At 44.4% G+C, this 18,074-nt stretch overlaps 1 protein-coding gene across 21 annotated transcripts in view; it reads left to right on the forward strand.

Annotated features, from left to right (window-relative positions):
• The first annotated feature begins 1,989 nt into the window (after positions 1 to 1,989).
• Positions 1,990 to 18,074, forward strand: part of ZMYND11 (zinc finger MYND-type containing 11) — a 133,033-nt gene continuing 116,948 nt past the window's right edge. For 9 of the 21 annotated variants that reach the window (XM_045465259.1, XM_045465262.1, XM_045465254.1 and 6 more), the window contains exon 1: positions 2,439 to 2,544. The gene's annotated coding sequence lies outside the window, so the exon portion shown is untranslated. Of the gene's footprint in view, positions 2,258 to 2,438; positions 2,545 to 3,237; positions 3,344 to 3,379; positions 3,765 to 18,074 lie in introns of those variants that run through there. The other 12 variants (XM_045465261.1, XM_045465255.1, XM_045465264.1 and 9 more) reach the window with 8 other exon arrangements.

Genomic DNA, 18,074 nt, shown 5'->3' on the forward strand with positions numbered 1-18,074 from the left:
GCAAAATAAATAAAAGCAATGCATTTCAGTAGCACCTCCCTGGACTCATTATTGCTACATGCTAGCAAACTGGGAACACTCTGAGGCAAGAACTCAACAGGAGACCCCAAGGCTATAGCTGTGAAGTAGCCCCAACCCTACCAGTCCCAAGAAATTGGAATTGGTCCTCCTAGGTGAACAAAGCAGGAAGGAGGATATTAGAGAAACTCTTTAGAGGTATAAAAGTTGTAGCTCCCATGGGCGTATTAAGTAGGTCTGTATTTGGTTTGGACTTACAGGGTTCATCAATTTTTATACAGCCAAATTTACTACTCATTTTTTGTGATAAAAATCACTGCTTTAGGTCTCAGATATTCTTAGTCACCTTCAATATTATAAATATCCACCTATAGTTTCTTGAACCTATTGAAAAATGATTTTTAGTTTTTACAATGACATTTAAGTCATTTGGGTTTGTTTAGTGCAAGGTAAGGATATAATTTGATTTATTTTTTAAAGAGACAAAATTTCCACATTAAGTTGTTGGATAATGTATGCCTTTTCTATTCAAATAATATTTCTTAAAGCAGAAGCTGGACAAAGCAATACGCTGATCAGGTCAAGTATTAGTTAAGGGTAGAAACTGGTGGTAGGACTTGGGAAGGATTAGGCCTGTTGTGGGTCCTTCCTTGGGAGGTGCTAAATCTCTGAAACATGTCCTAGTTGATGCAAACCACTCCTTATGGCTGGCTGCTCTTGTTTTTCCCCTCTTCTCTGACACCTTTGCCCTCTCTTTGCAGTCAGATGGTAAACTCATGGTATAATCTGAGTCGTATGGAAATAACTATTTTGGTATTCTGGGTCTTCCTCAACTCCCTCCCCCGCCCCAAACTTAAATTATTGACACCAAACCATTGGCTCAGACCATATCCCCTCCTCCATATTCACTCAGCTGAGAGAAAAATGAGGTAAATGAAACTGTTCTGAAGGGAAAATGGAACCAAGGGCTAAATTCTAGGCAATTTGGGGAATTGTCCAAATTTGGAGTTTGGGGATAAACTATTTGGGAATTTGAGGATAAACTAACTTAGATTAGATAGAATGAGAGATAAGATCTGAGTATGAACACTGAAAAGATGCCTAAACAATTTAACTGGAGGAAAATGTGGAATCATGCAGTCACTTCTTTCCTAAAAGGTAAGCTTCCTTTTTTACACATACATGAACTTGTCTTACTTGAGCAGCCTCCGGGAAATACACAGAACCATGCAGTCCTCTATTTTATAGATGACTTAAAAAAAAAAGATGATTTAAAGCTGTTCATTGTTAGAATTTCTGGGCCAGTGTTTCAATATCAGGTATGACTTGATTTTTTTCTGACACCATTTAATTCCTCTCCTGGATCGTAAAGACATATATTAATCTGTAAAAATGATTTAAAATTATCTTGTGACACCTCTTGATCTAACCAAAAACTCTGTAAGATGCATCAGATCCAGGGTTGAGTGTGGAAAGACTGTTTCCTTGAGTGGTGTGCATCATAGAACACCTATTCAAGTACTACCCATTTCCAAATTCTTAGGCTTAGCGACCAGGTATGAAAGAAGATTGATAAATTGGATTAGAATCCTTAAATTTCTTGAACGGTCTCTTCCTAGTGATTTTCAGTACATATGTCCAAGGAGAACCAGAGTAAGAAATTTTGGCTGATAGGTCGGTCTTCCTTCCAAAGTCCTACCGGAGAAAGGTCATTGTGGAAAATATGTGAAATCTGTAAAAGTCTGTTTATCTCTGAGTCTCAGTAAAGCATCCACTGGGATCTCCTCTGGTTAGATGTAGCATTACAAACTGAAACAGATACTTCTCCTTACACCTGTACGGGTGTAGCCAGGTGGATAACGGGTGGTCCTGTTCCTCTCGCAGTCCTGGCTGTGCGCGCCTGGAACGAGGAATCTAGCACCTCCCTGCAATTGTTTCTGACGGCCGAGCTGGAAAGACCTCGCCCGCACGTTCGCGGGATCTGCCGACCTGCGGGAGCCGGCGGCCCTGCGGGCGCGCGGCCCACCGGAGCAGACGCGGCCGCCTCGCCCCCAGCCCCGCAGGTCGGAGCCTGACGATGCTGCGAGCGCCGGGCGCTTTGTGCGCTGGGCCGCCGGCTCCCGCGTGCCCGCACGTACGTAGCCTTCACGTGTGTGCTGCTCTCGAGTGCATGTGTGGATATGTAAGAATATGCTGAAGCAAATTCGGAGACAGGCGCCGAGGACAGGACGGAGGGAAGGTGGGTGTGGGCGTGCGCGGCGCCGGCCCGGCCGGGAGGGAGCCCGCGGCCCGCACCCCGCGGCCCGCTCCCCCGCGCGGCCCGCACCCTGCGGCCCGCCCGGCCCGGCCACACAATAAAGTCCGGGGGCGGGCGGGCGGAGGTGGAGGAGGCCGGGCCGGGCGAGCGGCCGCCCCGCGCACCCACCGCCATGTGAGCGGCGCCGCGGCCTCGCAGGACGCAAACTTTCCCCGGCGGCGGCGCCCCAACTTCCCGCCCCCAGGCCTGCCGCGCGGCGCCGAGACCCCGTAAGTGCGGGCGGCGGCGGGCCCCCCGAGTCCCCGGTCCGGCCGCCGCGCCTTCCCGGCCGGGAACGCGCGGGTGTCCGCGGCGGTGGCTTGTCAACATGGCGCCCCTGAAGCGCGGAGTCGGGGAGGGCGGCGGGGAGCCGGGGGCCCGGGGAGGCGGAGGCCGGGCCCGCGAAGCCGGCGGGCAGGCCCGGCAGGAAGGCGGCGGCGGGGCGGGGAGGCGGCGCGGAGGCGGCGCGGAGGCCGGGAGGCGGGGAGCCTCCCCCCCCCCCCCCCCCGCGCCCCGCAGGCCTGGGCCCGGGAGGCGGCGGCGGCGGCGGGAAGGAGGCGGCGCGGCGGCGGCGGGGCCGGGCGCGGAGGGGGAGGGCCGGGCGCGGCGGCGGCGGCGGCGGCGGCGAGGACCGGAGCATAATGGTGGGAGACTCGGCCGCGGCGGCGCGGGGCGCGGGGCGCGGGCGGGGGCGTCCGAGCGGTGGCGCCGTCGCTTTGTGGAGCCCGGCCCCGGCTGCAGCCTCTCGGGCCGCCGGCGCGGTGCGCTCGCCGCCCGCCCTCCGAGAACCGCCCCGAGTGGCCCGCCGGGCTTTGTGCAGGCGGGCGGGGGCGGCGGGGCCTGCGGGGATCCCGCCCGCGCCCCCTCGCCCTCGGCGGGTCCGGGAGGGGCGGGCCGCAGGAGGAGGACCGTGCAGGGCCTGCTCGGGCCGGAAGCCGGGGAGTCGCGTGAGCGCCGCCCGCCGGGCCGGCCCTTCCCGCGCGGCCAGGCCTGGGGCCCTCGGGCCGGGGTCCGCGGATGCGCGGCCCTGTGAGTGGGGGAGGGCGGCGGCGCGCTGGCCGTCGCGGCTCGTTGTTGGAGGGCGGCGGCCGCGGCCGGGGCAGGGCGGGCCCCGAGGACCCAGGCGGGGCCGGGTCCGCGTTCTGTGGGGTAGCCTCGGCGGCCGCCAGGCCTCCGTCTCCTCAACAGGTCCTCCCGGGCCTCGGCGCGGCGTCCGGAGCGGGGCCGCCGATTGCAGGCCCGCCCGGGACCCCGGCTTCCACGTGGACGGCCCCTTGCGCCCCCCCACCCCCACCCCAGTGCGACCCGCGGTGCGGTGTTCGTGGGGCCTGGGCCCGGGTCTGGCTGGGCGCTCAGGGCAGGTGCCTGCAGGTTGGAGGGACCCACGGGTGCCCCGAGGTTTAGGTCCTGGGCCCTTAGGTCCGCTTCATCCGGTGTTTTGCATCCTACAGTAAGCCTGCCTAAAAAGAATTTAGTCTGTTGAAAAGCAGAAAGTAAAAGGCTTGTTTTGTTTTAAAGTGAGAAATGAAGTAGTTGTAGCTTACTAAATGTGGGATGCATAACCTTTTCGGGTTTTGGGGTCATTGACTCTAAAGGTTGGAAGTTATCGAGGAGACAGTCTTGGTTGTACTTTAAAAGTTTGCTTTCTGGTAAGCACTGTCACCTTTGTGGTTTTTCTGAATTCTAATTTGTACAGTAAGAAGATAGAATATGAATTTTGTACAGGCATGTTATTTTCCACGTCTTTGGCGAATTGGCGCTGGTTATGGTCATTTTTGGTGGATTCTTTATAGGATGGTTAGGCTAGAGATTCAAAGAGTAGGAGATGTGGGATGTGATTATGAGAGAATCAATTTTTTTTTTTTTTCTTAACTCTACCTGTGGTTAACAGAGGATTTTTGTATTTTACATGGTACTTTCTCCCCATAGATGTTCATGAGAAAACTGAATCTCTCTTTCACATTCCGTAAAGTGGGCAATTTATTTCTGCAGTTACCTGTTGCAACGTGTTTAAATACACCTGTAAATGATTTACAGAGAACGATCACTTAAAATGTTAATTTTCGCTTCTGAGCTCATGCTGAATATTCCTGGGACCTGGTTATGTTGGTACTTGGAGTGGGGTGTCTTTTTTCCGGTTTCCTTGAATTGACATGTGTTTATGTAAACTCTTTCCTAACTCTACCCCTTTTTCCTTAGGGGTTGTTCAGGTAATTCTCTCACGTGCACTGTAATAGAGACACCCATGCACTTTGGCATACCTTGAGACATTAAGTTAATGAAGAATTCCGGCTTTTGTAATAGAGGTATCAGATGCTGCCTTCATATTGCTTAAAGACCTAAACCTTTGGCGTCCTATTTCCTTTACCTTCCTTTACTATCCATCCATTAAATTCTACATAGTAAATGTCATTTAGGTAAAGAGGGTGTATCTGGAAAAAAAAAATGGAGTTAATGGTCAGACTTTGCCTTATGATAGCTAAACACTTTTCACTGTTTGAAAACCTTAACTTGGACTTAACACTGAACTTTTTTTAATAGGGTGATTAGATTTTTTTTTTTTTTTTTTTTTTTGTTATTTAGATCAGAGAGGTGGCATAGCAAAATGATCCCTGAGCCAGATGACTTGGGTCTGAATCTCCTCTGTCAAAGTAACAGCAGGCAAATTAATTACACTTACCATGCCTGGTCTCAGTTTCCCCATCTGGAATACAGGAATGATAGTAATTGTACCTACCTCATAGGCCTATGGGTGCATGGATCACTATTAGACTAATTCAGTTCAGTTGAGGAAAATTCAGGCTAATAATTTAAACTCATGTACAGGAGAGAAGCTCTGAAATTACAGCACATCGTGCTCACATGTGTCTTCTTTACCGATTTGTGGTGTTGTGCACCTCGGAATCTGTATTTTCAACTTTAGTCATTTCAGAAAGTTGGAAAATAGGCATTTGTTTGTTGTAGTCCTTGTGGTTCATTTACTTGAAGCAGTGTTAAGGGTCTTTTCATCATTACTTTTTTTTGCTTTTACTCTTTTTTTTTTTTTTTTTTTTTACTGGTAAAGTATACATAACAAAATTTATCATCTTAATTTTAAAGTGTATAGTCTGGTGATATTAAATTCACACTGTTGTGCAGCCATCACCACTGTCCATCTCCAGAGTTCTTTTCGTTTTGTAAAACTTAATATCCAGTCATACAAACACTGACTCCCTACCTGCCTCCCCCCCCCCCCCCCCCCCCCCCCCCCCGTGCCTGGCACCCACCTATCCTGGCTTCTGTATCTTTGATGAAGAGTCTGGGTAGCTGAAGTACACGGTGTGAGTTCTTGTAACTGTTGGTAATCAGTGAATCATTTTCTCTTTTCTCACATCTGTCACCCTGTCTGTAACTGCTTCAGGTTGTATGTTTTATATTTACTTGAAGCAGAAGGACTTTCTGAATAAAGAATAACTGCTTGTCATCTCTTCATTTGCAAGAGGAATTCATAACCTTCACCAATATTTTTACTAGGAATTTTGACAAGTAAAAAATAACTGAATTGAGTTTAATTTTTACCTGTATGTCTTGAGCAGTAACTTTAAGTTACTTTTTGTGGTGGCGTTGTCAAAATTTAAAAAACAAACCTGCTTTGGTGCAGTGATTTCGTGACAGTCATTAGTGATCTAAAGGTTCTCTATATCATCAGTGGTTTTGGTCTTGATTTTTGAAACATTTGGTATCTACAAATTCATCACATAAACGAATACCATAATAATATGGACCAAATGGTGTATATTCATTGAGTCTTGGCCATTGTGCAAAGTACTTTACATATGCTGTTCCACTTTTAGAAATCCTACAGCACAGCAGTCTTTGTTTTAACATGAGAGGCCCCACCACCTCCTACCACACCCCATTCCAGCGTACGCTCTTTAACAAGAAGTGGGCAAACGAGGAGTTTTGTGAGAGAATGTGCTCTGTAGAACATAAGTTTGAGGATCCCTGTGATAGGAGGTAAAGTGATACAAACGAAGCTTAATGAGAGGGAGAGAACAATCCAAATCTAAATACCCAAGAGTATCGTCTTTTTGAGTAATCAAGTCTTAGCTGTATTATTTTAAACGTGTCGTACCGCCGTAAGGAAAGATCTTATCGCACGTGTGTGTGCCTGTTACGAATAATTTTTCAGGCAGAAAATTCTTGAAAAGTTGTTTACTGAGAAAATGCTGTCTTTTACTTAATGTAAAAGTTATTTACAAGTGTAAATAGTCTGTATGTTTACTTGGACGTTAAAAAGTATTTGTGTAGTAGTTCATTATTTAGTAGGGACATTTAGTATATTGTTAGATACTTATTTACCTCAATTTTACAACTAATCTATGTGGAACTAATAAACATTTAGACATTTAGTCTTTCATTGTATTATATTTTCTATTCAGTAGTAAAAGGTTAAATGTTTGCCTAATTTTACATGAATTTAAAGAAATTACAAAGGTAATGGGATACTGTTAAGTCCACATTTTTCAGGCATCCTAGGACTCCTCTGTTCTTCAGTGTTGAGAGGAATATATCTCGCAGATCACATTATATTGGAAAAATGTGTATTGATGAAAACTTGTGTGGTGTTTTATTTATTTTGTAAACTGAGTAATTAAATATAGTAGGTTACCTAATTTTGTTTTAAATAAATGCTTTTGTAGTTCACGTTACTCCATAATTACTGTTTCATAAGATTACATTAAAATGTTGTATTTTCTGACAATAGGTAGAATGTTTTAATATCTCGTTCATTAAACATTGTTCTTTATGGAAACATAAACATTGTTCTTTATGTTTCAGACACTTGCTAGGTAACAATTACTGAAGCAAGTGAAAGGTGGCAGAAGAAAGTAAGGATAGGTGCTGTGGAATAGTATATTGCATTTGAGTTAAGATTACTTTTGAGGTTTTAACACTGATTTCAGATTTATTCTGATTTGTAACTTTGTGATTTTATTATGTTCATCCCATGAGGATTTTTAAAAACAACTTTGTTGTGATTAATACTTTTTTATGTTCTTCAGATATTATCTAAGTATTTAGTGAAAGGTAGACCCGCTTAAAAATTTTAGTATTTTCCCCAGTTTGATATGCTTACATGCTAAGTAAATTTAAAATATAACGAGGGAAGAATCTTCTTACCTAGGTAGGCATGTATCATGTAAACACAAAAATATTCAAAATTTCTAATGGATTTGTGGAAAGTTAGTCACCTAATGCTAACTCTCACAATTGGGATTAAAAAATGCTAAGTTTTTTGTTTTTGTTGTTTTTTTTTAATCAGGAAGATACAGGGATTTATAGCAGGAGAATCTGTCATAAATATATTTTAATTTGCTGTGTATTGACATGAGGTCCTTTGAGAAGTTCACCTTCCAGGCAGTTTTAGAAAGCCGGGTTCTGTCATCTACACATGCTTGTGGCAGCACCATTTTCTTAAGAAGGTGTCACTTAGTGAACACCTACTTTACTAGGTAGGCAGTTATACTCTGGTTCAGTCTTCGCTACAGCACAAGGAGAGAAGTGTTATTACGGTACGATTATATGATAAGTACAGTTGTAAGTACCCTGTGACTTACAAGGAGACAGCTGGACCCAGTGGGTTAAGTACCAGTGCCAGAGGTCACACAGCACACATGATCAAATGGGTTTTGAGTTCAAGTGTATGACTGCCACACTTATACTCTATTTGGCTGCTGTTTCCCTAAAACCTACCAACTACTGGGCTCTTTTTACTGTTACACCTTCATCCTCCAAATGTACATTTATAATCCTGAAAAAGCACAGAGTAATAAAAGAATTTAACACTATGTCTACTCTCCTTACAAAAAGTAGGAGGTGGGAAGAAAGGACTGTTAGGTACCTCCTGGTAATCAGAACTTTCCAAATGCAAAGTTCTGGTTAATTCCAATCTCTCTGGTAAATGACAGCTAGTAATCTGAGAGCAGGCATCAATGATTGGCTCATTGTCTTGCTGTCACTGTTGGCAGTCACACTATGAAGATAACTTGGTGCAGGTGTTGGGGCCAACTTACAATCTTCATTTTAATACTTACATATAGAAGAGAAATGTCTGAGAATTTTCAGAATTCACTCCAACAATAGAGTGTTCTTGCTATATTAGAGGGAAAAGTCATTGTCTTGAGGAAGCTTTTAGCATTCCCTTTGCTAAATAAGTTCAATTTGGATGGAAGTAGCAAATTTCTTGGAAGTAGCTGTAAGTACTGAGGCTTCAGAATTCAGTAGGTGTTTACTATTATCTAAAATAAAGTAATATGAGAACCATATGGTGAAGAGAGACCTAGATGAATGGAGTTGTAGCCTGCACAGATCCAGGCCATCTTGATACTCGTCAGAAGGGATGTTAGAGTGGGATATTAAACATGGTTTTCCCATTTAATGGCTGTAGAAAGATTTTTAGGAAGAAGGCTTAATGAAAGGGTAAGCATGGAAACCATCTTGGCTTGAAAGCTGTTGTGAACTTTTTAGTTTTTTTTTGTAGATTCTTATCTGCCTGTTGATTTTTTTTTTTTTCCGTCTCAGAAATGCACCTGAGAAACGGTGTCTGGGAGATCAAGTCCTTAATTTTTGGGTTTTGACATGCAGCACGTCTACTTTACCCGATCCTTTCAGTAGGAACCAGTGAGATTAATGTATTTGGGATTTCCACTGATACCATATTTAATTTTTCAGGCATTTTATTTATCATTAGAGGTGTTGTCTTTTTAAATTATAGAGTACATAAAGTTTAAGGTGATTTATTTTTCTATTGTACTTATAGTTTAACCTATTTTTTAAGTTTATTTTTGAGAGAGAGGCAGAGAGGGGGAGAGAGTGTGCACGTGCACACAAGTGGGGGAAGGGCAGAGAGACAGAAGGAAAGAATCCCAAGCAGATTTCCACGCTGTCAGCCCAGAGCCTGATGCAGAGCTCGATCCCACGAACCGTGAGATCATGACCCCAGCTGAAATTAGATACTTAACTGAGCCTCCCAGGTACCTCTACATATTTCTTACATTTTAAAACATTTAATATGTAATGTCAAAAACCTGTTATCTCTTTTTTGAAATACCTTCTTGGTTTACTACTCTGCACACCTGTATTAACACAATTTTAAGAAGTCTCTTGTAATCTCTAGTCATGTTGGATTGTTTCAGGTAAGAAACTTCTGTTTGAATAATTTGAAAGTTAAATTTTATTTTCTGAGGATTATTAGAACTAGCTTCTAGTCCCCGTTATTTTCAGGTGAACAACCTGAAACAACCACAAAGCTGAACAACCACGAAGCCAGTTTAAAGTTAGGCTTTCTCTTGGCTCCCTACTTCTGTAGAAGCCAGGGTACACGGCAGCTGGTTTTTAGATGGGGAGGAAGCAGCCCTGTGCACACTTCATTTCCTACTGGTCCCCGGCTTCTTACTGCTTTTTCTAGTTCTACATCATGTGACAACACACAGCTTTTAGAGTGTGTTGTCATATTTTCTTACCTATAAATAATTTTCTCAGTTTTAGAGTACCAGATATGTTCAAAAGCAATTATTAAATTGCTGTTGTTAGAATTGCATTTTTTCCCCCAAGAGAACACTTTTAATAAAATGAGGCACAATGTTTAATAAGGCAAAAATTCACACAGAGGGTTAATATAACATCACATTCTCTTGTGTGTCCTGTGGGGAAAAAAGGAGGTATATAGAATTGAAGTAGCTTAAATTTTTTTAGAGCCTTTACCATTACAAAGTAATGTATAAATTTGATGTACCTAACTATCTTGTTCTGAAAATAAATTTTTTAAAAAAATATTTATTTATTGTTAAGAGACAGAGTGTGAGCAGGGAAGGGGCAGAGAGAGAGGGAGATACAGAATCTGAAGCAAGCTCTAGGTTCTGGGCTGTCAGCACAGAGCCTGATGTGGGGCTCAAACTCATGAGCCGTGAGATCATGACCTGAGCCAAAGTCAGATGCTTAACCGACTGAGCCACCCAGGTGCCCCTGAAAAGAAAATTGCTGAATCGTGTTGCTGAATTACATTTATTATCATAAAGTTTTAAATATCTATGTATTTATAGATATTCTTAATTCACAAGATTTCAAATACATAAAATTAAGAAATCAGACACTGAAAAGTAATTTGACTGCAGTAAAAGTACATATATTTTCCATAGGCGGACCTCAGGCAGTCAGGTCTCTCCATGATGATATTGTTGCAAGGTGATTGTTGAAGTTAATATTCCTTCTCAACATACATCGCATCAGTGACCACATCAATGTCAACCATGTAAATTTAAAAGGATTCTCTTGAAATATCAGTTGTAGACACAAGAACTAACCAATTTAGTAATGTTTTTGTAGGACCAGCAATAGCACTTTTAATCTTCTCTCAGTTTCTTTTAACTACAATTTAGAATAAAACAGTTGTATCCCATTTATTCACAGCCAAAGAAAGTAAGTTCTGCTGAGTGCCCATAGTCAATCCAACCATGGCTTTCTGGTACAATGGTATATAAATAACCTTCATTAAACTAGTAAGTTTTAATATTTAGTAGATTGAATACTGTACCTTAGGACAAATTGAGACTGTCAAGTCCCAGGTAAAAGTCTAGTAGCACCCACATGAGTATTACCCTGTGAGTGTTCAATAATGTCTGGTGTTAGTGAACTGGTATTTTCTACCTCAATTCTTAATATGGACCATAGAGAGAAAAATGGAGATGTTGACATGAAAAATGTTAGAACATAGCCCCTTGCAAGCTAGTGTTACAGAGACACCACTTACAAAATATCCTAGGCTTTACAGCAATAAAATCTTTGTATCATGCTATTGATTCGAAGTTGGTTAGAAGGCCTAAGATATCTTGTGAGTGGTTTCTAACCAACTTCATATGAATTGTATTTTAAATAGCATCGTCTTCTAGAGTTTCACCTTGAAGAATAGAGTGGGGATGTTAGACGGGTGTAGGACCAGGAGTCAGTGTTTGTTCTTCAGTAGAGGTGCCGCTTCCTAGAATGATTCTAAATACTGTAAATGATAGGAGCAGGATCACAGGAAGTTTGATTTATAGGAAGTGATTGAGAAAAATCTGAATTCTTTCATATGAAATGCCGAACTGAATGCTGGCTGTTGCAGCATCTGCCCTCCGTGTCCTGGACCCCGGGTGGCGGGAGGCTCTGCTTCTGGTCTCTTCCCTGCGCTGAGGCCTGGAATCTGTTACCAGGCAGTGCACGGAGGTCTCTGTGAACGTGTCCTTCACTTTCTCCCCTGGGGACTACGACAACCCTGTCATTCAGGAAATTTTGGAGTCCACTCTTATGCCCTGCTGTGCTTTATGTAAAACTTCTTTAGCCAGTAATTGTTTATCCTTCCAACAGTGGGTTTTTGTTTCTGTTTTGCTTGTTTTCAGTGAGCAAGTATATTGGTTAATATTAATAATAGTTTGTAACCTTTGGTTGGGTATCCACCTTTCACTTCCTCATTCCACTGCCAATGGTGAAGTCAACTCAAAATTTACTTGACAGTTTGGGGGCATTTACGTTCTCCGCTGAGTCTCGTCTTCTCCACCTTACTGCCAGCCGTCAGTGATTTGCCCTCAGTTGAACTGCATTAGCCTCAGCTGGTTCGTATTCTGTTGCTTGTTTTTATTTAAACTTTACCCCATAATCATCTTGCCAGTTCCTTGACCTGAGAACCCTGACGGAGATTTTGGTATAATTCCTAGTATGGTGCTGTACATGGTACGTGGAGGTGGACAAGACTGCCTGCGTCCTGTAGGCGCTACACCGCCATCTGGGCTCTAAATCCTGCTGGATTTCTCAGCTGAGCTCATTTTCCACTTTCTGTCCTGACTTACTAGAGCCCTTTCTCCTGGGCGAGAGCAGGCTTGTGTGGGAAGTGACATGCTGACCTGCTGTCCTCTTCACCTGTCCTCTGCACATCTGCCCTCCAGAAGCCTCTCACCTGCTGTCAGACACATTTGACGTCTCCCACCATCACAGAATAACACAAAACAGCAGACATCGTGCTGAACTGCACACCTCCTCTGGTTTTCTTTTCCCCTGTACTAACCTTTCTGAGCACCCGTCAAAAGAACGTTTCCCCCTTTGTTTCTCCACTTCTTCTAGTCCAGTGTCCTCCGCCATCGGGTGATTGAAGCTGCTCCAGCGAGGTCACGGTGACGTGACCTGTCGGGCTTCATTCTGTGGTTGTGAGGCACGGTTGACCATCCCCTCCTTGGTTTCTGAAACGCCACACTCTTGAGCTTCTCTTGAGCACTTCTGACTGCTGCTTCTGTGTTTGCCAGATGCTGCTGCCCTTTCTCCTCCTTTCTCCTCTTTATTTTAGAGGGAGACTGTGCTCAGTCCCACAACCCTGGGATCAGGGTCTGAGCCGCAATCAGGAGGCAGACGCTCAACCGACTGAGCCACCCCTGCACCCCCGAGATGCTCTTCTACCTAGAAGTGAACGTGAGGTGCCCCTGAGCTCTGCCCTCGGAACCCTGTTCTTTTCCTGCCTGGCTCCCTCCAGAGTCTCATCCCTGCTCATGGTCTGTTATCATCAACATGGTGGTAGTTACCGTATCAGCCTAGATGCTTTCAGTTCAAACTCGGAGAAGACCGTGGCTCACACTGGAAGTCCAGGGATAGGACGGACTGTGGGTCATCCTGTCAGCAGCTTGGAGGCCTGTCTTTCCCTTGTGCAGTCACCCCTGCCCCCAGCAGCAGCTTTATTCTGAGACTAGTGCCCCTCATGGTTGCAAGATGCCTGCATCACGTCTAGAACTACTGATACTCAGAGAAGGAGGAGGCTGTTTCTTAGGGGCAAGGGCATCTGTCCTAGAAGAAGTGAGGAGGGTGGAATTACTATGACTGATACTGAATAACCCTCCGAGCCAAAAAGCTGTTGGGGAACTAATCGCTTTCTTTGGCTGGGCAATTCTTCAGTGACTTCCCAGTGTCTTACGTTATAGTCTCGAATCCTTCATAATGGCTTATGAAGCTCCTCCCTGCAGTCTGGCTCATGCACACAGTACCACCTTTGATGCTACTCTTCCTTTGCTTCCGCCTTGCTGGCTAATTTTAAATGTCTGGAGGCTTTGGGTTAAATGTCACTTCTTCAGGGAGAGATGCGGGACCACAACCTCTTCCAAAGTGCTTCCATACTTTTTTTTTTTTTCCAGTATTTTTTAATGTTTATTTTTGACAGTGAGAGAGATGGAGCATGAGCGGGGGAGGGGCAGAGAGAGAGGGAGACACAGAATCCAAAGCAGGCTCCAGGCTCTGAGCCCTCAGCACAGAGCCTGACGTAGGGCTCGAACTCACAGACCACAAGATCATGACCTGAGCCGAAGTCGGACGCTCAACCGACTGAACCACCCAGGCGCCCCATACTTTTTTTTTTTTTTTTTAAAAGTATGTACAACGTGGGCCTTGAACTCAGTCCCTAAGATCAAGAGGTTCCTGAGATCAAGAGCTGCACACACTCCACTGATGGAGCCCCCTGGGCATGTCTGGCTGCAGCCATTTCTAAAGCTGATGTGATGGGATTATTTTAGAAAACAATGTGCCTTCATTAACCACAGTTAATAATTACATACTTCTTGTAGTTTCCTGGGGACTGCCTCACCTCCCCCTCGTTCCCGTTAACCTGTAAGTTTACAGGTTAAAATCCTTCTTAACACAGTGGCCTAGGAGTTACTAAGCACAGGCCAGAAATGTGAATGAGACCAAACCTTTTTTGACACCTTTCTTCAGGGTTGCAGGAAACACATTTGAACCAAACTAAAACTTAGAGTACTTTAGGAACAGAGGTTGTATTAAAATAACGGGTATTTGGCGCTTCAGCTGTGGAAAGTGCTCATCGGTGTCTGTTGTTGTCTGTGTCCTCTCTTGCCATACACTTTGCTATGTGTAAGGTGGTGGTTAAGATTTCATAGTTTCTGGAAGATGTAATAAAACGTGGAATTCAAAGATATTATAAGCTTGGATATGTTTATTACATCCATTCAATATAAAAAACAAGACAAGAATGTGTATTACCCAGGCCTGCGCAGAGGTTAGATGTCAGCTGAAATGCATTCTTTTCTCGATGTTTGCCGCTGTTGCAAGAGTGCGTGCCGGGAGTCCGCGTGCCACTGTCTCCCCCTGCTTTGTGTGTTTGCGATCTGTGATCTGCAAAATGGTCCCATAACTTCTTAGTTCTCCTCTTGTCATTCATTATAATAAAATTCACGTACAATAAAATAAGATTTGCTCCTTCATGAGAGTAAAATGTCCTTAAGTGGACTGCTAAATAATTGAGGGTTTAAAAAATTTTTTTTAATGTTTATTTTTGAGAGACAGACAGTGAGAGCCAGGGAGAAGCAGAGAGAGAGAGAAAGAGAGAGAGAGGGAGAGAGGGAGAGAGACAGAATCTGAAACAGGCTCCAGGCTCTGAGCTGTCAGCACACAGCCCGATGTGGGGCTCGAACTCATGAACTGGGAGATCATGACCTGAGCCGAAGTCGGACACTTAGCTGACTGAGCCACCCAGGCGCCCCAAGGGTTTTAAAAAATTCTCATCGAGTCTCATGTAATCAGAGTCTACACAGTGGAAAAGTTCACCTGCAAAGTTTGGTCTAATTTCATGCATTAAAGAGATGATATTTTGGGGCGCCTGGGTGGTGCAGTCGGTTAAGCGTCCGACTTCAGCCAGGTCACGATCTCGCGGTCCGTGAGTTCGAGCCCCGCGTCGGGCTCTGGGCTGATGGCTCAGAGCCTGGAGCCTGTTTCCGATTCTGTGTCTCCCTCTCTCTCTGCCCCTCCCCCGTTCATGCTCTGTCTCTCTCTGTCCCAAAAATGAATAAAACATTAAAAAAAAAATTAAAAAAAAAAAGAGATGATATTTTATAGGCAAACGTATTAGGAAGAAAGAGAGGTCTGTATAAACCGATTAAATTCCTTCAAAGATTTATTTGTTTTAAAGTTTATTTTGAGAGAAAGAGCGTGTGCTAGCAAGTCAGGGAGGGCTGGAGAGAGAGAATCCCAAGCAGGCTCCACACTATCAATGCAGAGCCTGACATGGGGCTCAAACCCAGGAACTGTGAGATAATGACCCGAGCTGAAACCGAGTTGGATGCTTAACTGACTGAGCCACCGAGGTGACCCTTCATTCAAACATTTATTAAGCGATAGGTGTTACCTGTAGTATAAGCTCTCTACGGCGGATGACATGGACCTTCCTGTTGTCCCTCTGCTGTTGAACTCCTTAGCACAGTGCTGATGTGTACCTAAATAGTTCACACTCTGTCGCTTCTGAAGTACAGAATTGTTAGTGTGTCCTTCAAAGTTGATGTTTACCAGTGTACAATCTGCAAATTATGACAGATTCCTCTTGGAAAAAAATATTTGAGAAACGACGCCTTCTGGTTAACTTAGCATGGGCTGGTATGGTTGCTGTGTTGTAAATAATGGCTTCAAAAAATAATTCTCGACACAAACATTATGACCCTGTTCATAGTTTTTTAAGTTCCTGAGAGACTCTGATCATGTCATTTTAACTGACTTGTTAGGAAATAATGTTATGAGTGAGTTATAGGACAGGGAATACTCTGCCATGGTGGCAGTGATCAGCCTTGGCTGTATATCTACCTGGAAAGCTCATAAAAGCTTTGCTTTTCTTCATCTCCCTGCTTAAAATGGTTTGCAGGATGTTCGCTTCATCATGTTATAAAAATGACTATTTACAACCTCTGAAAAGTAAAGATTACATTTTATTATAATTATAGTCCATCTTTTTATTCACAGTAATGTTATGTTAGGTCACCACAGACAGGGAATTCACCAACATTGATCCTTTGCTTCTGAGGGAAAAATATAGGGTTACGTTCCTGCTAGCCCTCTGCTCACGTTTTTGTAAACCAAAATGCCATTTCTGTTCTACAGTGTCATTTGCTAAAATCCTTACAAAACAAGCCAGTATATGCAGGCAAATTTAACCTTTTTTCATTTGGTGTCACTTTTTGAAACATGGCAGGCAGCCAGCATTCCCTGAGGAGGATCTAGCGTTTTCTTGACCCCAGGTAACTGGACTGTAAATTTCTTGGACTTTTACCTCAGAACAATGCTGTCCACTACACTTTTTGATCTGTTATCATCTCCTGGATCCATGAATGCAGCTGCTTTTCCATCTTTTGAGCACCGTAGATGTTACCGTAGCACTTTCTGGAGTAGCCTCAGGCACGAATGGGTGCACTTCTCCTGCCTGGTTCTGGGTGACGGGGCAGGTGAGTTGTTAGGGACAGCCCTGTGACCGGCTGCCTGAATGAGGCCTACCTGACACGCACACCCTCTCCATGAGGCAGCCACAGCCTGCTGTGCTCAGGAGCCCTCGCTTAGACTGTTCAAGCTGGGAGATCACCAACAGAGCGCAGAAATGCAAAAAACATGCATTAAGTAGACTGCAGAAAGGGCACTGTTTACTGTCTGGGCTGGAACAGGAGGCGGATTGGGAGCTGGGAAAGTGTCCTGTCCTGAGTGACTGTGGCCACAGGTACGGATTTCAGCAAGAGGGGAGTTCACACGTGTGAGTTCTACAAATGATGAGAATCTGCCGTAGGTATGTATCTGAAGTCTTTCTGTGTCAGGGCTTTTATGTTCGTTTCATGTTTGTATCTTTTATTTTTACCTGAAAGTTCATGGCTACAAGTGAAATATGAGAAAATTCCTCTTATTTTGACTTCCTTTAATTGGACATCTTTTCCTAGTAGTTTTATCTGTAGAGAACACAGATAAGCACTTGTGTAGAAAAGGGTTACACGTGTTAAAAAAACGTGAAGACATATTTGGCCTCAGTGGCAATCTTAAGAAAAGCAAAATAAGATAGGATACAGTTTTTGCACTTTTGGTTTTGATTGAAAATGAAAACGAGTCGTTGGAGCGCGTGGCTCTTGATCTTGGGAGTGTGAGTTCGAGCCTCATGTTGGGCATACAGAGATTACTTAAAAAAGAATGAAAAGACCAAAAAATCTAGAGAGGCTAACTGATATCCATAGTGGTTAGAAATCTGAAAACGCATACCCTTTATTTAGAGGAGAACTCCTACCCTCTTACAGCATGACCCTGGGAAACCATCTGTCATCAGGGTGGTGGTCTGATATTTGGTGGATATTTAAAACAGCTCTTAAAGGAAAAGCGCATCTTTTAAGAAACATGCATACTGGGAAGAGGTTAGTGGGCCAGTGGTGAACAGTAAGGGAGGAGATAGAAAATTAACAAAAGTCAAGCACACATATGTAAAAAGCATGTCTGATTTGCAACCTGAGCTCACCACGGGACATGTGGCAATGTCTGGAGACCTGGGACATTTTTGACTGTCATGCCTTAGGAGAAATTATTGGCATCTAGTGGGTAGACGTCAGGGCTTCTGCTAAGAGCCCCACAGCACAGACACCTGCTCTGTGACACCCCGAGGTAGGTAGGTAGGTGTCTCTGTGCATGGTGACGACCCTGGGTTATTAGGGAAACGTGTTTGCTATCTCTACATGCTGTCTAAGCAGCTAGACTGTGTCTGATAGATGTTTGATTGCCAGTCACCTTGCTTTAAGGAAATTTTAATGCTTAAAAAAAAAAATCATCATCAGGGGCACCTGGGTGGCTCAGTTGGTTAAGCAGCTGACAAGCTCAGGTCGTGATCTCATGGTTCATGGGTTCGAGCCCCGCGTTGGGCTCTGTGCTGGCAGCTCACAGCCCACTTCAGATCCTCTGCCTCCTT

This window comes from Leopardus geoffroyi, chromosome B4 (assembly GCF_018350155.1).
Source record: "Leopardus geoffroyi isolate Oge1 chromosome B4, O.geoffroyi_Oge1_pat1.0, whole genome shotgun sequence".
NCBI lineage: Eukaryota > Metazoa > Chordata > Mammalia > Carnivora > Felidae > Leopardus > Leopardus geoffroyi.